At 42.4% G+C, this 23,473-nt stretch overlaps 1 long non-coding RNA gene across 2 annotated transcripts in view; it reads right to left on the minus strand.

Moving 5' to 3' along the window:
- LOC310842520 overlaps positions 1–23,473 on the minus strand; it is an 88,649-nt gene that overhangs the window by 58,557 nt on the left and 6,619 nt on the right. The window contains exons 2-3 of one of the 2 annotated variants that reach the window (XR_014563145.1): positions 22,181–22,347; positions 20,475–20,625 (exon numbers count right to left, since the gene is read on the minus strand). The exons of the other annotated variant lie outside the window; for it this stretch is intronic. This is a non-coding gene — a long non-coding RNA (uncharacterized lncRNA). The remainder of the gene's footprint in view (positions 1–20,474; positions 20,626–22,180; positions 22,348–23,473) is intronic. 2 annotated transcript variants of the gene reach the window in all.

The raw sequence follows: 23,473 nt of genomic DNA on the forward strand, positions 1-23,473 counted from the left end.
TGTTGTTGTTTAGTCATTTAGTCGTGTCCGACTCTTTGTGACCCCATGGACCAGAGCAAGCCAGGCACTCCTGTCATCCACTGCCTCCCACAGTTTGATCAAATTCATGTTAGTAGCACCTGGAGCAGGAACCGACAAGCCACTCCAGTATCCCTGCCAATAAAACTCCTTGGACAATAACAACAGGCTTATAAAAGATGAACAATAGCCAGACCTTTAAAGGTGATCAGCAGCACCAAGGTGGCTATAACAGGGCAACAAAACTATATGGTTTGCAATGCAAGGGAAATGACCCATGTCCCTGCTTCCAGCATACACATACTTTAAAACAGGCTCAGCCCTCCAAATGTTTTGAGACTACAATTCCCATCATCCCTGACCACTAATCCTGCTAGCTAGGGATCATGGGAGTTGTAGGCCAAAAACATCTGGAGGGCCGAGGTTGAGGAAGCCTGCTTTAAAATGATGTTGGTTCATTCTTTATAACTGAGGAGCAAGAGAGGACAGGAAGTGGATCCAGAGAGCAAGTGGGCAAAAGGAGTGGCTAAAGCCCTCACTTCACCTCCACTTGTGATGTAGGATGACTTTGAGGAGAATGTGGTCCTGGGACAGCAAAGTAGTACAAGACACACACCAGAGGATTAAAATATAAGGGTGAAGCAGTGCAAACTTTTAACAACCACTGACGCCCTTGAGGAGGAAGTGAAATCTGATTTATATTATCCATTTACACAAACATGGCCACTGCATCTTTAATGGCTTCAGGTGCTTTATCCACCTGGAGTTTATTTCTTTAGCATATAGAGGAAATTCAGTGATCAAAGCAGCATATGCTCACCCCTAGCAGCTCTGTTAAATTGGATAGTTAACTTTACCTCAAGATACCTGACAAAGGGAAGGCAACATAATGCTGGATAAATCTCAGGCAATTGTGTTTGCTATACACATATTTGAAAAGCAGTTTCCCCCAATATCATTCATTTTTGTGTGTTATTTTCATACTTGACCCTAGTGTATACATTGCCTGGAAGCCTGCACAACAAAATTCAGAAAAATGTGAATTTCAAAACATTTTGATTCACATATTTCAGAAAGTATGACTTACTGTCAGGGACTCAAGAGCGGGAGCACAGGGAAGGGAGGAGATGGAGAGCGAGGGGGAGCAATCCGAGGGCAGCGTAGGAGAAGATGACAGTAGCCCGAGAGATTCCATGAGCCTCTCCAGCGAATCGGAAGATTCACAGAAGGGGGCGCCGGTGGCCAGGGCAAGGGGGGGCCCAAGGGGGACAATCCAGAAACAAGGGGCCAGCGGGGACTCCCAGAGCAGCAGTTGGAGATCAGGACCAGCTTCCCCACCAGAGCGTAGTGGGGGGGAGGAGTCCCAGGTATCGGGGCCAGCGTATTCACCACCAGGGAGAGAAGATGAGTCAGGGTTGACCACGCCTACATCGGAGAGTCAGGCAACGGAGGGGAGGTCACGTCCAGCCAGCTTCCAGAAGGAAGGAAGCAGTGATAGAAGCAGTGTAACGGTCAGGAGGAGGGTCACGGGGTTGGCGCGAGAGCCAAGTTCAAATGTACAGGAGCGCGGGACAGCAGAGAACGAGGATTGGGAACCAGGTCCTAAAGCCCGCAGGAGGCAGGGGGAGGAGTCAGGCGACTCAGCATCAGAAGAGTCCAGAATGGTGAATGCCCCAGCGGGCAGGAGGACCCAGAGGAGGAGAGAGGAGAGGAAGAGGTGGAGCAGGGCTAGGATCTTAAACTGGTGTCAGAGGGGAGGAGATTCAGACGGAGCTTCGCTGGTCTAGGGTTTAAGACGTAGAGCTGCGCGCTGCGGCTTTGAAATGGAAACTGAACTTCAATAAAGACTTTTGTACATAACGACAGCCTGGCGTTGGTCCTCTGTGAGCTGGGACCTAGGGGCAGCTCTGACACTTACGTTCACCTTGAAATGTAAAGTATGCAGATTCTCCCTCCTACTTCTCTGGTCATGACTAGGACAGATATCATGGTGAAACTCTATGTATCCTTCTCTCTTATATGTGTATATAAAAATGCAACCTTAGTGTGCATTAGCATAGAAATGGCTTAGCCTCTAGACCTGAGAAATGTAGGACCTTGATACTGTAAAGTCTGAAGCCCAGCAATAACAATAATTATAGCTAGGATTCCTATGGCAATTGTTAAGTTTTCAAAGCACTTCACAAATATTACTGCTTTCAGCAACTTATACAAATACTTGTAAGATAAGTGCATGTTATTTGACACACAAGCATCATAAGTTGGGGTGGGAGGAGAGTTGAAGTGGAAAGTTAGTGGTTTGCCTAATGGAATCTTTACCCATTGACCTCGCAGACTTAACCACTACACAACATCAACTCTCTGAAGAGCAGGGGCAGCTAATCTGGCACCTGCCAGATGTTGTCAGACTACAACTCCCATATTTCTCAACCATCGTTCTTAGGCAACATCTGGCTGGGGCTGATGGGAGCTGGAATCCCACAAATCTGGAGGACACCACATTGGCCACTCCTGCTGGAGATCCTTTATGATTGCTTGCAGACATCTTTAGATGGACAAAGCAGGACAGCTTGCATCAAATTAAGGCAGAATATGAAGACAGCATTTGTGACCATATGACAACCACTGCTATGAGGTGGTCTGAGAGCTCTGTTTGCATCGCATTCCGCAGCATGTCATCAGAAATGTCTCTGTTCCAGGAACCACCTTATCATGCATTAATGGTGCAATAAAGGCTTCACTAATTTCACAGATTCCAGAGGATATCCCCCCCCACTTCCACCTCCACATGTCTTTTCTCTTCAACCAAGTGCAAGGCATGATGTGTTTTTGACCTTTCATTTCACAAGTGGACAAATTACTAAGGTTGATGCTGCCTCAGTGGCCAACACAGAGCTTTTCCACATCAGCCTGAAGGCAAAATAGTTCTGGTTATGTATAGCCTTCAGCTTAAGCTGATCCATAGATGTCAACAGTCAGCCGCATCAAATTGAGAATGATGATGTACTGTATTAGAGAAAACATCCCTGCTGATTCTCCCATACTTAAGGCTAGTGTCACCTTGACTTGCAGCAGTTTAAGTCAGAATATGTAGAAAACGCATACTGCTGCAGTGGCTCTGGCAGACAGAACTTGAAGGATTTAATAGCCTTTCACCACCCACATGATAATAAAATCTGCTGGCAATATCAGCATCATGCATATTACATGCAACTCTTCAAGGAACTGGAGATAATTAAAGCAAATTGTTATGTTCCACCTGTTACTGCTTTATGACTTTGAAATGATATAGCTTCCAATTAATTGCAAGGGGTGATAACAATAAACTTAAGCACAAGGGGTTTCCTTTCTTTCCCACCTCCTTTGTGCCACCTTGGTATTAATTCAAATTTCAAGTGGTAAAATTTCTAGCATTACCTGAAACAAATGAATTTAAAATAAACCACTGATTGACGTTGACAAGCACTTTTGTACTGTACTCCTCAGAGAGGTTGATCTTAAAAGGAAACCAGCTCCAGAGGCAATTATAATAGTTTTATGACGTCTGTGTGTGTTGTGCTCCTGCAAAACTTTCTCATGATTGGAGCTTAGGGGAAGCCTCTGAGCTCCCATTTTGTGATAACCTTGAGGGTTCTACTTTCCTTTTTACAGTATCATGGACAGCTCCAGTTCAAAATATAAATAGATTTGCTGTTAACTTGATTTCACCTGAGCGCTTGTCTCCACTTCTCTGAACAAATAGGTGTTGTGGTTCGAGGACCCGACCCCCGCGAAGTAAAATGAAGACACAGGGACACGTGATATAAGGTTAATGGGCTAGAAAAGGCCACAACTTTATTGATTACAGCAATGAAAAGGTATTGGCTTAGGCATTGGATCACGAAACAAGTGGGTTTATTCACCAGGGGTTCATCACCTGTTGATGCTAATCCAACTATAGGCTCACCCCTGATGTCACCGAGGGTCGTGCCATGGCCTCCCGCCAAGCAGGCTTCGGACGGAATACACGACCGCCAGATTCCTTTAATGGAATACCCCTAGACATTGAAGGCATAGGCGATGGCCACACCTAGCACTTCGACACACCACAACACATTATTCCAATGCCTAACCTACCCACCAATACCACCAAAAAGTTGTGACGATTGCTACGAGGTAGGCGAAAAAACCAAAAAGCCTAATGCCAAATGGAAAAAACAACCGGGCAACCGGGGCGACCAACCTAAGGTCCATAGCAAGGCCAATGACCTAAGCCCTAACTCAAAGGGAGTGGAGGGTGGGTGACTCGCACAGGACGACAAAGAGAAATGAGGCCAGGGAAATGGCTGGCACTGCAGCATAAAGGCTGCTGGACACGCCCCCCCCATGGCACCTGGTTGGACGGCCACCGGGGGGGCCTGAGTGCCAGCCAGGTGAGCTGGAGGCAGGGGGCGACGCCCCCTGCTAGGAGCAGTGTTCGGGCTCCCGTCCACAACCACTCCCCTCTCTTTCAGGGAGGAGAGTCTTTGCTCAGTTCCGCAATACCTCAAGGTCCACCTTTCTCCATATGAACCCACCTGGAACCTGTTCTCATCAACTGAGACCCTTATTTGTGTGCCGCCTCCTTCAGATGTCAATGAAATAAATAACTATCTGAAGGCAGCCCTGTTTAGGAAAGTTTTTAACGTTTGATGTTTTATCATGTTTTTACTATTCTGCTGGTTGCTACCCAGAGTGGCTGGGGAAACCCAACAAGATGGGTGGGGTATAAACAATAAAATGATGATGATGATGATGATGATGATGATGATGATGAAAGGTTTGGAGGGTGGCAACACGAGAACGGGCCTTTTCTGTGATGGCTCCCTGTTTGTGGAATGCTGTCCCCAGAAAGATTCTCCTGATGCCTTCATTACATATCTTTGGGTGCCAGGCAAAAACATTCCTCTTCTCCCAGACCTTTCTTTAATTAGCCAACCTATGGCCTTTTAAACTGTTGGTGGTTATTGTTTTTGTTTTTTACTATGCTATGCATTTTTTGTGGTTTTACAGTGGTACCGCGGGTTAAGTATTTAATTCGTTCCAGAGATCTGTTCTTAACCTGAAACTGTTCTTAACCTGAAGCACCACTTTAGCTAATGGGGCCTCCTGCTGCTGCTGCGCCGCTGGAGCACGATTTCTGTTCTCATCCTGAAGCTATGGTCTCTCTAGCTCCAGGGACAAATTTGAGAGGAACAAAAGGAAATCACTGATGCTAAGAGAGATGGACTAACCATGCTCATGTGTTCTTCAGAGTATGCTAAGGATAGCTGTCTGGACATTTTCCCTGAAGGACATGTGTTAAGCCGGCAGGTAGTATAGAGAGTCTAAAGCCTCTTATGTGCTCCCATTATTGCAGGTTTAGACTGACCGCTTACACATCATAAAAAAGAGGACAAAATATATCATGAATTTGCATAAAAATTGCATAAAAACTGCATACACTAATTTATATGTATAGATGCAAATTTAGAAATGATTACTACAATTAAAACAAACTGTAGATTGGTGATCTGTGTGCCTGTTTAGTCTGCTGTACAGATGCTAAGTATTGATGGGAAACTTCAAAACCCTAACAAATATGGATAGAATACTTTCTACAACTTTCTAATACTTTCTCTTTGGGCTCTTATGGCTCTTTGTCTTTATACTGGGGCATTCAAATGGAAGATCATTTCAAATAGAGGATTGTACTTTTAAAGTAGGGTGCATGGCCAGCATGGCCAGGTTTCTAGAAGGCCTAATTATGAACAAAGTGTACCATACTGCCTGGTAGTTAAGAGAAATCTGAATAAATCTGGCACAATTACAAAGTCTGGATTTTTTAAATGCGGTTAAATATTTATTCCCTCCCTTTCCTACTATTTCAGGCTGGTTGATGTACCTGTGGGCTTCCCCTGCCCAGTCATGTAGGTTTCTGAATAATAGATTGGTATGTTTGTTTATTGCCAATTAGGGCCTTAATTTATCCTTTCTGATTTCTTTTGCTAAGCAGTCACCAGGGCACCAGTTAGTGTGATGTAATTACCAAAGAGCTCTCACAATGGTTCCAATCAAGCTATGCAATATTTAAGCACATATTTGGAGGTATAGTTTTAATTAATCTATTCATTTATTTTTGATTTGTCCCCAATTTCTTTGGACAGATGCTGTCTGCATTATGCTCTCTCAGGCCCTGAGGGCAGCAAAATTCTTACCACACTATTTGGCAGTGGGTAGAGTTGCCTTACCCCAGTCCCTCATATCTGGGCAGCCTAATTTGCCTCATTGTTCTGCTAATTGTGCATACTATGTGTTGAATTGTTTTTGTATCTGTTCCTGAAAGCTAGTTAGAGAAGGCTTGCAGGTGAAAACCTTTTACCTAACCATTTGTTCAGGCTAGCGTTTCCTTAGTTTTCGAGGAAAATGGAAAGTCCCAATAGTTGCCCCAAGTCAGGTTTATGCTGCCATCCTGTGATTTTGATCAGTTGAATTTGCTTCCGGAAGACTTTCTCTCCATTATACCTAGGTTAGAGGTGGGCCAAGCTTTCTCAGAAGACATATTTTTTTCTGAGAAAAATTCTGACATTTCAAGCAACAGACCAATGCACCTGAGTAGGCATTCCTGCCTGCCATTTGAATCAAGAGAATGGAGCATCTCTGTCAGTAAATTCGCTAGCTACTCTCCATGACTGTGGAGTGCAAAAAACAAAAACAAACAAACAAACAAACAAAATCAGACCAAGAAGATACCAAGCATGGCTTAAGGGATGGCTTTAATACAAGCAATTATATTATTCTTTAAGTGCGTTCTTAGTCTAGTAATACATAGGGAGGAACAGTAGAAATGCTTTTCTGCAGTTGGGATTCATTTTGAGACATTGTTTGGTATTAAAGGATTTGGTTTAATGGCTTTCACAATTCTGCCGCTGTTATGCATTTACATCAATGTGAATGTCTTGAACCTATGCAAATATAGTTCCATAAACTTCATTTTATGTAGGACTTGGTGGCACCAAAATTATATGTGGCTATGTTTACACGGTCAGGGTCAAACATTTTAATATTGCACTCTTCCCCACATGGCAGTTTTCTAATTGCAAGCAAAATAGTTATTTAAATTGATGCTGCACATTCAATGGTCATTTAATTACAGGGTACATAATTTAGATCAATATGCCCCATTGTTAACCTGTTTCTCAGAGAAATAAAGGATTCTTACTAAGCTTTCTATTAAAATGGAAATGCAAGGTTGCAGATGAAAATAGGTTTTCTAGGAGAAATGGATTCCATTACCAGAAAAAAACACTATCATGCATACATTCCTATCTGAGCACAAAGCAATTGCAGTGTAATATACTCTTGAATTAGAAAATAGCTTGTGTCCTGTTAGCATAGGATCCCAGTGTCTGCCAAGCAGCTTGTGTGTTGCAGCAAATGTCACGTTACACTGCTCTTATGTACTTTCTCCCCCTTTCTAAAATGAGGAATGTTTGTTCTGTTTTATCTTTTGAAAAGCACACATAGTTCCTCAGTACAGAGACCAAGTTCCAACTATGCTTGTAAAGTTCTGGGAGGTGCCAGTTCCCATTCTCAACAGATTAAGAAAAAAGTTACTTCTCTCCAGAGAACCTGCTCTAGGCCTCCACCTTCCTTTCATTCATTAGGAACAGCATCTTTCATTGAAGAAGTCAATAGGCAGTACAGTCGTACCTCCTTGGGTCCTGAACGCCTTGCAAGTCGAACGTTTCAGTTCCCGAACGCCGCAAATGGCCAACCTGACTTCTGCAGCTTCTGAATGGCTTCCTGCAGGCAATTGGAAACTGCGCCTTGGTTTCTGAATGTTTTGGAAGTCAAACAGACTTCTGGAATGGATTCTGTTGGACTTCTGAGGTATGACTGTACTTGGAAAGTTCATTTTAAAAAGGAACAAGTGCAAGTTCATCATTTTGAAAAAAGAACTAGTTCCTGTTCCAGTTTGTCCTTTTACAAAACAAACTCATTCAGTTCAAGTTCATCCAGATGAGCTTTTTAGTTCATATTTGTCAGGGTTTCAGGGACAGAGAGCGAGGGGGAGGGGTCCCAGGGCGACGAGGAAGAGGACGACGACGACCTGAGGTTGTCAGTGAGTCCGTCAAGTGAATCCGAGGATTCCCAAAAGGGAGCCCCCCTGGTCAGGCCAAGGGGCAGTAGAGAGGGAGGCAGTCAGAAGCAGGGGAACGAAGGGGGAATCCCCAGTGGGGGCTGGAGATCGGGACCGGCCTCTCCGTCAGAACGGAGTGAAGGGGGTGGAGTTGCCAGTGTGTCAGAAAGAGCAGAACAGGAAGCAGAGAGGGGAAGGAGTTCGGAGCAAAACGTCCTGCCGGAAGGGGAGGAGTGTAGTACCGAGAGTAGCGTAACGGTCGAAAGGAAGGTCAGAGGCAACGTACGCGCGCCAAGTTCAAATGTGGAGGCGCGCGGAAATGAGGAGAGCCCTGAGGAGGAGCCTGGTCCCAAAGCACGAAGGAGGGGGGAGCAGGCGGCAGAAGACTCAGCCTCGGGGGAGTCCCGGAGGGAGGGAGCACAGGGGGGCAGGAAGACCCTGCGGAAAAGGAAAGAGAGGAAAAGGTGGAGCAGTACAAGCCTCTTAAGCTGGTGCAGGGGCGGGACTGACTCAGAGGGGACTTCTAACATCTAAGGGTAACAGATGCGGAGCCACGGAGCTTGGATGTAACGACAACAATGTTCTTCAATAAAACCTTTTGTATATATCTTGGACTGGACTTTGGTCTCTTGTGAGCTGGGACCTCGGGTGGCTCTGACAATATTAAATCCATCTTTCAGGAAATAAATAGAGGAAACGTTGCAACATTCTGAATGTTGATTTACTGTGCAGAAGTAAAGGTTCCAAAAGTACCAAAATCAGGAGCTGCACACCAGTAATACACCCATAACTGTAAAGGCTTACTCTCTTTAATTTGTGCTCACAGCAGCTAAAGTTACAAGACATCATTTAATTTGTTCCTATACTTTCACCGCAAGTTGCCCATGCCAGAAGACAGCACATCTCTTCACCAAGTAATGTACTGGATATGCCTCACATTCCTTCTGATTGCTTAGCAACAATGAGTAAGTGGTCTTAACAACAGCAGAAGCTCAATATCTGCCTAATAAACTTAAGAAAATTGTCTCCATGTTTTGCTTTCTAACTTTCTTTATAGGTGTCCAATTGACACCACTTGAAAGTGAAAACTGGATCATCTTCAAGTTAAAAGCTATAGAAGATCCCTTGCTGCTGCGATTAAACAGAAAAACTGATGCTTTTCAATTAGGAAACACTCTGCTTTCAACTTAAAAGCACTGCAACTCAATAATCTTTAAAAAGTTAATTTGTCCAAGGTTATTGAGGCTATCAGCCTGTCTCAATAGGTCTCCAGCTTAGCAAATATACACAAAGGGCTGCTTGCTTTCATCAGCACCAGCAATTAACAAAGCAATACAGATGGAAGAACAGGATGTTCATACTAAAACATAGCTTGATTCAGTGGTGGTAGCCTGTGCTTTCAAACATTAACTCATTCCTGTCGCTTAGGAGTCACAAGGAAATATTTGTCCCCTCTAGAATTTTGCTTTACAAATGATATATGTACACAGGCATTGCCATCTGAATCAGACAGCAATCTCATTTGCATTCATTGCAGCAGGAATGAGGAACTTGTGGCCCTCCAGATGTTGCTGACTCATGGGAGTTGGAGTCCAACAACATCTGGAAGGCCACAGGTTTCCCATCCCTGCATTACAGGTTCCATTACATCCAATCAAAAAATCAGCGCTTATTGCAGCAAACGTTCCTTAAAATACCTTGGGGATAGGAAGAGAATATGTACCACATACCGAGACAGTATGAGAAGGTAGACTGTTAAATAGGCTTGGATTCTAAGATCGGCTAATTAAAGGAAGCTCACACAAGTAATGTTTCTCATCTCTCCGTGTGCAACCACCTATGCTCTCTTCCCTGTCTCTATGGTCAATGTGGCAAACCTCTCTAAAGTTACAAAATTTTCCACAGCTTCTGCACACTGTCTGAAAGATTGGATCTTTTGCTGCAGAGTACTTTCTAAATGGATGGACATTTTAGATAACTGTGATGGAGGTGCTGAACTTTAAGGATAAAAATCCATTTTGACAATCTCTAATTGTTCTAGGAAAAACAAATACAACATTTTGTTTCATGTATATTTCCATGCGGAGTTTTATTTTTATGTGGAGGCTGTTGTTGTTGTTGTTTAGTCGTGTCCGACTCTTCGTGACCCCATGGACCAGAGCACGCCAGGCACTCCTGTCTTCCACTGCCTCCCGCAGTTTGGTCAGACTCATGTTTGTAGCTTCGAGAATACTGTCCAACTATCATGTGGAGGCTAGATATATTTTATTTTGTTCTCATTTGATGTTGTCTGCAGATTAGTTCAGTAACTTTCTATTCTACCCAAAAACGGTTGGACTGCTGGGCTTTTTCTTGCCTTTTATTCTGCTTTTGCAGTGACATGAGAGGTGAACTGGCTGCTGTTGTTCTAACCTGTCTGTACCAGGTAATCATCGGGGCAAGGCTGGTTAACTGCTGCAGCACCATGGACAGCTCTGAGGAAGCTACTTGATCTGAGAAAGGCTAGAAGTGAACTGAGGCCTTCTAAATCTCTTCCACCTTTCCTAAACTGCTTTGGATTAAAGACTGTGGCTCTTGGTCTTCAGAAAAGCCCTTCTTCACCTTTCTGTGCCATAAGGCAGGCATGGTAGCATAGGAAGCACTTGGTCATCTGATAAGGTAGGCTTGGGGGACATCTATGAGGGTTCCAGCTCAAGTTCTATAAGTTTGAGACCACCAGGCTCCATGGGCTCATACCACCAGGCTTCAGCTGTGTTAGCTCTGAAACATCAGCACCAGAAGCTTGGTTTGATTCTCCAGTTGGTGGTGCAGCAGCCCTGGAACTGATTGGCTGCTGCTCCTCCTTCTCCAACTGAGCTCAAGGACATGACACTTCCAGTATTTTGTGAAGATGAAATTATCTCCTCCATGTCACTCTCAGGTTCTCTTTGCTCCCTTTTATCACTCTTGATCAACATGCCTTGTCATTTCTGTAGCTTTGCGAAGAGTTAATTCCTCTCTTACCTATATGGTTTCCTTCAGCTCTTTGTCTAGAATTCTACATAATATCCAGAGTGACCTTCAAGATGGTCAGTTAGAGAATCAGCTTGTGTGGCACCATGCTTCAGCCAAAAAGAGGTGACCATTCACACAAATCAAGGAAGGCTCCTTGCAACAAAAGGCCTCTCGACATTTTTCAGATCATGCTTATCTAAGCAACTTGAAATTCTGTTTATCCTCCTACAGACAACCCGCTGCCTGATCTAACATCTAATATGAGTCTGACACCTAATGCATATCTGGAGTGGAGTAATATATAACTAATATCCACAGTTACATTATCCTCTTTTGAAATAACAGTTTTAGGGTTTTGATTTCTTTTTCAAAAAGCAAACAAACAGTAAGGCATGTGAAGTAAAGGGTTTAATGTGAAGAGTTGATTGAAAGTTAAATGGTTTCATTACATGAGCAAAACCATATGGATCATGCACTGTTCCTTCTGCTTTGAATGGTTTTTGAGACCTCTATTTCTCCTCTGCTATCCAGGAGCCTGTTTATGCAGGAAGATAAATACCAATTGCTAGTGAAAGAGCATAGTTCAGTAGCTAAGCTAGTAGCAGTAAACATCACAAACAAAACTACAAACCACTTCTGACAGTTGCCAAACAATTCCAAATGGGATGATTCACTTCAACTACAAGTCCTGCCTATTCCATTGAGAAGGTTGACACAGAAGCAAAAGGGGTCCACATTCAGTGAACATTATTCAACATTTCATTTGCACTCCTACACCTACAATTGTTTTTTATGTGAGTTGAGAAGAGAAATGTGTTGATAGTTCCAGTAATAAAGGGTCTAGTCTATGATCTGTCTACATAAATCCTTTTGATTTATAATATGTGTTAGACATTGCAAAAGCAAAACACTCACTCTGTTTTCCAGAGAAAGTCCATTAAACATCAATTCTTTATTTTTATCCTGTCTAGAGAAAGCCATGCCAAATTAAATAGAAGGATGGGAACTCCAACATTTGCACTGCATCAAAGCTTAGGATGAATTGCATATAGGTTAGAGAATGCTTCTCATGCGCTACACCAGCCTTCCCCAACTGAATGCCCTCCAGTTGTTTTGGACTACAGTTCCCATCAGCCCCAGCCAGCATAGCCAAAGTTCAGAGGTGTCAGGAGTTGTAGTCCAATGATCTGGAGGCACCAGGCTGGGAAAGGCAGAACTATACCATCCCAAAGTTCCTAAAGTGGTATGTAGCATAATTGAAACATAATTGAAGATTTGTGAACTTAATGGGATGGCTATGAAGAAGGTAACAAGGTAAAGCAAACTGTGACAATGTCATTGCAAAACCATAACATCAGTGCAATGTTAGAAATTTGTAGTTGGAAGCTCCCTAGAGTGGCTGGGGAAGCCCAGCCAGATGGGTGGGTGTGGCGATCACACAGGGTCCCCGGACGCTTGATGGTCTATTGATCCCTGTGCCACCACTGTGATTGCTTCCCTGCTGCCACCAACCTGTTTCTCTCAGGTACACACAGAGTCCAGACAGTTGTTAACATTAAACAAGTTTATTTTATAACCATTAACAAGTTTATGGTTTCAGATAATTTTTCTTGTCAGTTTCTTAACCTTAGTTTCTTTACCAGCCTATTCCTAATACCTTCTAACTGATTAACCCAACTGTTTAACTGACTCCTCTTAACATTTTATCTCACTCTCTTAAGTCAAACTAGCCCAACCCACAGACTTATCCTCCCTCTCCCTTCTCTAACTCCAGCCTGACTTCATAACAACTCTAACTCTAACTCCTCCCCTTGGGTTCCTATTGGTTAGGCATTTTACAATTAGTTAACCCTTTCCTTATGAACCCAATATGATGTCACACACCTAGGAGGGCAAACGCCACAGTGGGGTATAAATATTACTACTACTTCTCTAGAAAGTATTGCTCGCTTCTCTTTCCATTTTAGATGCTTAACCCTCAATTGCTCCTGTAAGATTTTCTTAACATTTTCCACATTGTACAAGGGGTACAAATAAACACAGTAGTGGTCAATAAGGCGTCCGTTCTTTTCTTATCACTATTGAAGATCTTTATTTTGTTGTATCACAGATGGCTTTATCCATTATCATTGTTACTATAGTCTGTTTTTTTTTTCCAGCTCAAGCACCAATGCCACAACCAATAAACTATAAATGATCTCATTAGAATGCTGTCTGTTCCAGCATCCTGAATACCGATGATAGTCATCTGCTCTTTGTGGCTTTAAATTTGTTTCAGTGCTGCATTTTATGAATGCTGCTCTGTATGAGGAAAGGTGTGGTACAATAAAAATACGATGATGATGATGAAGATGAAGAAGGCTGTACTCATAGGAGCCAACTCTTAGCCTACTCAATAAAATATTTGAGGGTGTGTGTTTGTGTGTCCCCAAAGTTGATGGGCATTGCCATTCAGATGTTGAGTGTGCACTGTGTCTTGTGATCAATTATTGGGGTGGGGCTTACCTGGGTCCCCCAATATTTTATTCAAGTTGGCACCCTTGCTTGAATATATGACTTAATAATAATGAGAGGAAGAAGAAGAAGAAGAGTTTGGATTTGATATCCCGCCTTTCACTCCCTTTAAAGAGTCTCAAAGCGGCTAACTCTCCTTTCCCTTCCTCCCCCACAACAAACACTCTGTGAGGTGAGTGGGGCTGAGAGACTTCAAAGAAGTGTGACTGGCCCAAGGTCACCCAGCAGCTGCAGGTGGAGGAGCTGAGACGCGAACCCGGTTCCCCAGATTACGAGACTACCGCTCTTAACCACTACACCACACTGGCTCTGATATCTGTGCATAGTGCCTTTCCCTCTTTGTTGAGCAACTATGGGCTGCCTACAGATATTTCAAACTAAACCAGGTGAAAGAGTATGTTATCCAAGCAGATTTGAGTCCCAGAAGTTCTATTTTAAGAAATTGGCAATTGTCTCCCAAAATACAGACTTTGTGAATGACAAATAGTAATTATAAGACTTTTTAAAAAAGTAACATCTATATCTCATTTTTTTTTCCTCTCTAAGAGATCATCATTCCTTACCACTCTCTTACTATAAAGAATTAATGCTCAGCTGTAGAAATCAACACATTTTTTCCCTCAGAGGCCAAGGATCTTTCCCCCTGATAGATGCTTGCTTGACAACTTTGGGGAAAAGCCATTGTACTCCATATTTCTAATGTATGTTTTCACTTTGCTCTAATAAATCTGAGCAATCTCAGCAGGCCAGTAAAAAGCCTGAAGGCATCATTTTACAGTATGTAATGAAGACAAAGTCTTGCTGGAATAAACCTGGATTGTATAATAAGAAAATTAGGTTTTATGTGTATCTGAGAATCATTATTTATCCATCCGGTTAGCTGGGCAGAAACCAAGTCTCATCAAATGCCTGTATTGTGGCTATCAATATATTTATAGCTATATTGGATACAGTGTGTACTTAGGCTTATAAAATATCCCATCAAACTCTTCTACTAATAAAATAAAAGGAAACACTGCAAATGTTCATAAACAGGTGGAAACCTCTGCTTCATCTTCTATAGAGAAATTAAATTGACTCCCACCTCCCCTTAGAAAATTGCAGCCCCAGCCAGTATGGCCAGCGGTCATGAATGATGGGAGCTGTATCCAACATTTTGCAGACTACAGCTTCCCTCTTCCTTCTCTACCACTTGACAGAGCTTTCCCATTTTTAAGAAACTCAGATTTTATACTTTCTCTCTTTTTTAGCATCCTTCACTGTCTGCTTGCACTTCTTTTGCCAAATTTGGCATTCCTTTTCATTCTCTTCTTTGGACAAGACTTCAATTTTTTGAAGCAAGTATTCTTGCCTCTAATATAACCTTTCCTGATCCAATTGAGCCTCTAATATTCTGTTTTGAAACAACTCCCAAGCATGTTTGAATGGATTGACCTGCTTTGCTTTGCCTTTCAACTTCATTTTGACCAATCTCCTCATTTGGGGGAAGTGTCCTTTTTTTGAAATCAAATGTGAGCATGTTGGATTTTCTTCACAATTGGCCATTTGCATGTATATTTAATTTAATAGCACTGTGATCACTGTTCCCAATTGACTTGACAACATTTACATCGTACCCTAGGTCCTGGGCACAATTCAAGAATACCCCCAAAATCACTATCCTTCCTTTGGTTCCATGACCAACTGTTCTAGGGCGCAGTCATTTAGAGTGTCTAGAAATGTTACCTCTTTCTCATGACTGGAACACTTATGTAGCCAGTTCGTGTGAGGGTAACAGTCAATCAGGGTGCAAAGCTATAAGAATCATAGAATTGTAGAAGTGGAAAAGACCCCAACACTCATATTGTCCAATCTCCCGCAATGCAGAAATCACAGCTAATGGGTCCCTGACAGGTTGCCACCCAACCTCCCAGATGGTGAGGGTAAGGCACCCCACACATAACTAAAAGAACTCTACTTTAATAGTACTTCTTACTTTCAACAGCTGAATACAGGCAATGAAAGCGAGCTTGAGGTTTCCATTCTAGCAAACTGAATTTAACTTAGCTCTGCTTTTAGTCCATTTTGTAATGCAAGCACTCTGTCTCCTGTAGAGGAGCTCATCCTTCACATACCGTAACCAATTCATTCCAAAACTGAATGAGACGGTGTGCAGTCTGGATGATAAAAGGAGCAGTTATCCCCGCCACCATATATCACTTTCTTGTTTTGAATTTCACAAAGAAGTTCACAGTGAAAGCATTGCATGCTCCACATTTCAATTCTTTTTCAATAGCATTCCATTTAAAGTTAAGACTTTCTGTCAGTTTTCCCCATTTTGGAAGATTTTCAGAGGAGTTCAGTTTCGAAGGATGCTAGGGAATCCAGTCTTCCAAAAATCCAACCAGTCATGCAAGGGTTTAATTATATGGAAATTAGATTCTGTGGTGATGTGCAATTTTAATCATATTTTAAAAAGAAGAAGAAGAAAGTCACCTATAGCACCCATCTCAAGCCATATGTGCAATGAAGCTGTAATCATAATAAATTGCCATGTACATGGAGCACTAATAGGTGACATGTCTTCCAGCTCATTCCTGATTATGCTATTATGCCTGAAGTACTTGACATTTAATCCACTAACCTGGAGAACTGAAATACTCAAAGTTTAAAGCTATATATTCCAAAGTCTCTCATTACCGCTCTCTTTTTTGTAATCAAATAGCTATAATATTTTTATGGTACTATGTAAAGGCCAGGTCACATCCGAGGTATATAGCTCATGCAGGAGAATTACTGAGACCTCTGCCCTACTTGTGAGACCTCCTACAAGTGAAAGGCAGCCTTGTGACTTTCTGGCTCTTTTAATAGTTAATTTGAGGATTTTTCAATTACAAAAGACCAATACGTTCTTCAACATTTCATTAACCACACATTTCAAATATAACCACCAATTACATTGTCTCTTTTCAGTTCCCAGAGATCAGATTAAGGTCCAATAGACAATTTGTATCACATTCCTCAGCATCCTTTAAATTCAGTTTTAATAATAATTTAAATGCTTGACAGAATCAGAATATAAAAATAGGATTGAGACAAATATACCTTTTATACACATTTCAGAGCTGTTTAGAGTTAACATGTGTTAAAAATGGGACCTCTTTCCCCCAAGAAATTAGGGTGCAAACCAGTCCTAATTAGGTAGATTTTTTGGTCCATTTTAAAGTAATGCTATACTTCGTTAAACTACCCCTTGATAGGAGGTGTTTGGGGGTATTTCCCTTGTGAAATAGCTCTTAATAAATAAATAAATAAATGCCCATAGTGAAACCCAGAGGGCTACATTCAGCCCAGAGGCCTGTGTTTCCCTCCCCTGACTGGAATTGTTTGTAAATGAAATAGTACATTAGACAGATCAACCATTTTCAATTCATGTGTTCTTATAACGCATGATAATTTTTCAGTGCATTTGAATTCAATGCACCTAATGGATTTGATATAGTGAATTAAATCTGAACCATTAGCTGTAAGGTAAACCTTCGTAATGTAATTGGCTGTAATGTAATTAATGTAAATGTTTCCACACATCCCATAACCCACGTATAACCAGAATGGGTCTGAATAGTTTCTCATTCATTCTCAAATATATTTATTAGTAAGATCTCCAGTTACCTCTCTGCATTGGGCCAATGATCTATGAATCACTAACAAGTAGGACAGGGTCATATGAAATATGTCTTTCATAGTTCTCTGGTTACACCTATAGGAAGCTAGACATCTAAACAGTGTTAGAAATAGATATGAACTACTTAAGCTGATGATGGTCCTGATGCCACCCAAGCTTTATGATGGATAATAATTTTTATCTAAAGGGTTGCTCCTTAGAGCACAATTATCGGAGAACTTATCTCAAAAGTATCAAGCCAAAAGCCCAACATTTATGCATGAACAGCAAACAGAAAGCAAACAGAAATATATCCTACTGTCATGTCCCAACCAATACAGAACAGGAATGTCACAAGTCTGGACATTATCCCTGGGTAATAATGCTAATACAGACCTGAAAGACATGAGGGTCAGAGCTCACCCAACTTCTGGGGATCTGAAGCCCCATTTGGGATGGAGCCTATGATGAAGTCCAGCACAGAAAAATCCTCCTGTCCAATAGGAATCAACAACCCAGACCTCTCAGAGTCAGCCCAAGCCAACCAAGCAGATCAGCTTGAGACAACCAAAGAACTGCCTCACCAATCACTGAAGATTCCTTGACCGATTAGCAGGCATATCAAGAGAATACAAAATGCCAGGGTGAATAGACCCTAGGCCAGAGGATCCAACTCTCATTAAAGGGAAATAGACTCAGGCAGTTTTTGACGCTTACCTCACTACTTAGGGTTCAGATCTGCTCAGGGAGTTGTCAGAATAAGTTTTCCCCTTAGAAGCAACCTGCAGTTCTTGCATCTGGCTAGCTCCCTGCCTTGCCTCAGCTTTAGGACTACTGCTACCTGTAACCCACATCTTTTTATTCGAGACACTGCTGCCTCCAGTTTGCCCCATTCTGATGCCACCCAGACCCTTAGGACTCTTCCTTGACCAATGGGCTTCAACAAACCCTGACAGAACAGCTAAGTTTTTTAACCAGCTCAATAAAATTTGTTTGGCAAAACCCAATTTGGGAGGGTGGTTAAATTAGGTTTATGGAGCAAAACCCACCAGGAGGACAGAAATTTCATTTGCAAACCTGAGTTCCACACCAGCACAAACTTCACTGTAAAGTGTCAGTTTAAAATTTGAGTTTCAATTGATTTTCGTATTCTAACCATCTGATTTACAACTCTTTTTTTGTTTTTAAATCATTTTGGGTTTTGGTCGTTTCCTCCTATGTGTGAGGCATGTAAATGAAGAAGGCGCTCTCATTATACACAATATTCATGTAAAGGACACACATTTGCCCTTCTACACCAGTAATTTATTCATTGGGTGCCACAATCTTGAAGCAGAGGGTAGCCACATAGAAATAAAATAAGAGGACAGGCTCTTAGGATCAATGAATTACTCCATCCCTGCTGATTTATTAACTTTATGAAGGCCGGATTGCCTGCAATGAATTGCAAGCATGTCAAGAGCTCAAACATAATACTTGTCCAGGAGAAAAGAGAAAACTCTTTTTGTTGTTAAGATGAACAACAGTTCTTGAGAAGAACCCTCCATTTTCTGAGCTTGGTAAAGGTCACAAACAGTACCTTGAATAGGATCTGGGTCCAACTCGGGAGGCAATGAAGTAGATGCAACATTACATTGACTGCCAGCAGTCTTGAATGCTGCCCATTGTACCAAGAGCAAGTTTATGGACAAGTTTGTAATCAGCCAAAAATGAATCATGCTACACAAGCTTTCCAAGTACCCAATAATTTATGGCTATATGGATGCTTTGATTTGGATCCAGAAACCAGCTGGCATTCAATAAGCCGTTTAAGAACTGGTGAGATATATTCAGTAGAACTGTCCCACTGAGTTATCTTCTTGCTGCATTTGGTTCTAATGGAAGCTTACATGAATCTTCAAAGGCAGCTCCCCCCCCCCACCTTGCAGTAGTCTAGCCTAGAGGCAGTTTAGTGCTGTATACAAAAAAAGATAGAACAGTAATGTATGCTGGCCTTATCCCTCTCATTTTAGGTGAATGTACTGCCTCCTACACTGTTTTGGAGATGTACTTCCCTGTGCTATTTTCTTTTTCCTTTGCCGTCACAGGCTCTGACTCATCTGCTTACACTGCTGTTGAATCTACAGTGGCAGTGGGTAGTTATCTGATTTTTGTCAATGCCGTCACAACATTATGTCTGATACAAATAGGGGATAAATTACTTTTGTTTTCATGCCGGTTCTGGAAGTGCAAATTAAAGCACAAACTAAAATGCTGCTATCTCTCAAAGTTCACATTTCTCCAAATTCTGCAGTGCATTTACCAACCAAAAAAATAATAATGTACAAAGTATATACATTAGGTAAAGTGAGTACATAATGCATGTATTAGTGAAAATAATATATGGGGGAAAGGATTATGTTAGAGGAAGTTGCTTGCCAAAAATGTGTAGATTAAGAGAAACCTGTGTTCACATAGAGGGTGGGAGTTCCTTTGAGCCTGGGTAACTTCCTTTGAGCCTGAAGTTATTAGGATATCTTCTGCTGTTCAGATTTAATACCCCAACAAAGTTTTTACATGGGGCTCAATAGATACCGGTACTATGTGATCCCACTTTCCAGCAACCATGTGAGGTTTTCATGCATAGTAAGAGTTTCAGCTCTCTCCTAGTCCTGCTTTAGAGAAGTTGCTCTCAGTCTGCATCAGTCAGTGCCAGCTGGCAGCGTCCTGTGCTCTCCCCTCAGCTTTCCCAGCAACATCTTTAAATCCCTGTTCACTGCATCTCTGGCATATCACGTTCATCTGCTTCTGCCTCCTGTCCTGCTGTCTGAGAGACCAGGCCTCCCTCGGCTCTTTCTCCAAGCTGTGCATTTCCCTGCTTTGCCTTTGATCATGGAAAAGCTGCCCTGGAAATAAATTAGGGATGCATAGGCCAGGCTGCTAAGGAAGAGACCAGGCTTGGAGGAATTTTTCAGCATCATGCATTCAGGATGATTTCTGCTCATGGTGGTATTGGGATGGTTATTATAATTACTATATTTCTTAAATTTGTATACCACCCTATACTCACAGGTCTCGGGGCCGTTCACAAGATGCATGTTGTTAAGCTGTTAAAGTTACATTTAATGCACATCAAATGCTGGTTTTGAATGCATAGCATTTAAAATGCTGTAAAGGAAAGTTTACCTTAGCCAAGAGGTTCCACTCTGGCAAAAGCGTCAGAGGGGGCTTGTGTTTTTCCATTTCAGTGAGATGTTACCTGATGATTCAGCACCAGAAAGAGGGGCTGCAGAGCTCTCACAACGGAAAGATGAGACTTGCAAAGCCAATTTATGTGCTAGAGGGACCAGAAAGAGGGAAGTTTATTTAACCACTTAAAGAACTGAAGCCCATTGCTTGCCTGTAATGCATCAACTTGTTATTTTGTAACATTTATCTTATTATAACTAATATTGAAGACTTTTCTGCAGTACAGATTTATTTTGGCTTTTAAGCAATGCTGAATGAGGCAGAATGGGTCATGGGGCTGAGTAATTCCAGGCTGCTCCAAGCTTTCAAACTGTGACACCTGCCATGTGTTCTGCAGCAGACAGGGTGTTCCAGTTTTGTTGCAGTATAGCCCAAGTGTGTCCCTCCAGACACTGAGGAAGCAATGCGGATCAACTAGTAAAGTGGAATGATGTGTGGACAGTCTAATACAAACCCACCACTAAGGCACTGTTATGGTATCAACAATATGGCACAGAATGCACCCACACAAAAAGGAAACCCAGTCTGGAAGGGCCCATAGAATCAGGGCCCTGCCTTTATTAGATTGGGGATTTGGAAGAAATGATCTGTTTCAGAATATTTGTCTACTGGTCACGACCATGCTCCACCATGACAAACAGAGCTGCTGTGGAGAATGTTTGGAAGAGATAAATAGATTAAGGGGATTAGATGTTTACTGCTTCTTAGGTCAGAGAACCTACATATTTGTCTCTTATGGTTTTCCTAATTTTCAGATCTTGGGATTAGGAAAACCATAAGAGACAAATATGTAGGTTCTCTGACCTAAGAAGAAGTAAACATCTAATCCCCTTAATCTATTTATCTCTTCCAAACATTCTCCACAGCAGCTCTGTTTGTCATGGTGGAGCATGGTCGTGACCAGTAGACAAATATTCTGAAACAGATCATTTCTTCCAAATCTCCAATCTAATAAAGGCAGGGCCTCACAGTACCAGTGTGGCTTACTCAAGTGTTTCACAGGTCATGATACCCTTCCCAGCACTAGCTAAATTGTCAAGCAAAGTAAGTGTTGCCTCAAGGCAGGAAATTGTTGATTAGTGATTGACCTCAGTTGTGGGTGTTGGTGATTCTTTTTACAAGTTTCATTCTGAACTAGCTGTCTCTGTGTTTTAACTGTTAAAGCCACAGCAGGGTTTTGGGGTTTTCATTTTTGTTTTTAAATTGTCCTTCCCTCCCCTACTGAGATCCTGATGGGGAGGATCTCACGCTCTGTTTAGGGGGCAGGGGAACCCCACTGGTGCCAATAAGATTTTTTTTCTATCACGAATTGTAGCACATGACAAATGTTGACAGGGTGATAGCTAAAGAGATGAGGGTTAAACCTCCCCACCCCAACCATGCTATATGATTATATAACATGATGTTGGCTGTTGGTATTCGTCTGTCTCAAGAGACAATGGAGTGCGCCTCGGGTGAAGTCAAACTGCTGCATTAACAGCATCATATTGACCTCCATGAGGTGCTAGCCTGGGCAGTGTGCATGGAGGTCCTGGGCTGCCCAGACAACAAGACCCCTCTCTTGGACTCACTTATGTGTTCCAAAGGAAAGCAGAGCAGTAGTTTTGGCACCAGCTTGGCTGCAAGACAGGGCACCATCCAACCTTTTTAGGAACGCCACTCTGGATTTGTGTAGAGCAGGGAGGTCCAGCAGGTCGATCGGGATCTACTGGTCAATCCTATGAAGGCTCCAGTCAATCGCGGTCTCCTTTTCCTTTGCAGTGGCATAAGAGCTTTTGGCCTCACCCCATCCTCCATCCGCACATGATCGCTAGAGTGGGAGATGGAATTTTCGCTGTGAGGCTGTTTGTTCTCTTAGCGTTTTTTTAGTGAGCGACCTCTCCCCTTTGCCCCTTTCTCCTTTACTAAATTTCCACACATTCCTTTCCTTACAAAAAAGCTCAACAACTTTGACCTGAACTCTTGGGAGTTGGACATCCCTGGCGCATAGAGTTTGTTTCATAACCTTTTCTTCTCCCGTGTATCTCCCACAAGGCAGAGGAGGTTTAGGATCAGAGTTTTCCTTCTCCTAGTTGGCCTCCCTTCCCAGGCTGACAACCTTCTGCCCCTCACTTCTATAGCACATGCAGAAACTTCTTGACCATTGGACTCACTATTGGTCTTGTCCACTCAGTCTGCTGAAGCCTGTCTTCACATACAGTGGAAGACCCTTACTCACCAATGATTTGAGACCCATTGGCTACCCTCACCTGGTTTAGCCAGCCAGCTGAAGCCGTTTCCCTTTTAGCCCAGAAGAAACACTATCCCTCAAAAAAATTTTCTGTTGTCAATATTAGTAGTTCAGTTCTTCAAAATAAAGCCTGATAAACTAACAAGCACTTCATTTAGTATTTTTGGAAACCACTGATGTAAACTTTTGCTTCTGGCTCCTGCTGGTGCTGCCTTTTTTCGACAGCTGCACATGACGACTGCTTCGCCCTGTAAGCTCTCTTCCGCTCTACATTGTACCACCAATTTTCTGAATGTGATTGCAAGTGGTTTTTGTTGTTGTTGTTTTCACTGATGTGGTGAAAATTGTAGAATTAGCATCAGGAGTTAGCCTTCTTTCGTCAGATGTCTCTCATGAATGAAAATCCATTTCCCCCACCAGGTCAACTAAGCTTATGAACAAGCTCTTACTGAGTACTTGTGACTGTCTCTGCAGAACTGGCACTGACACGGCTAAGAGAGTTCCAGCCCACATCTCCTTCTATTCAATTATCTCCCTCATAGGCCTGACATCTGTCTCCCTGTTGCGTGTGGAACAAAAGTATCCAGAAAAATGAACTGGTCTCTACTCGCAACCTGCAATAGCCCTAGAAAACATCTGCAAAACATCACCAGAAAACTGTATTTATGTGAGAGTGATATTTAAACAACCCCTGCCAGCCTTTTCC

Source organism: Podarcis gaigeae, assembly GCF_964106915.1.
Source record: "Podarcis gaigeae genome assembly, chromosome: 4".
NCBI classification, from domain to species: Eukaryota; Metazoa; Chordata; class Lepidosauria; order Squamata; family Lacertidae; genus Podarcis; species Podarcis gaigeae.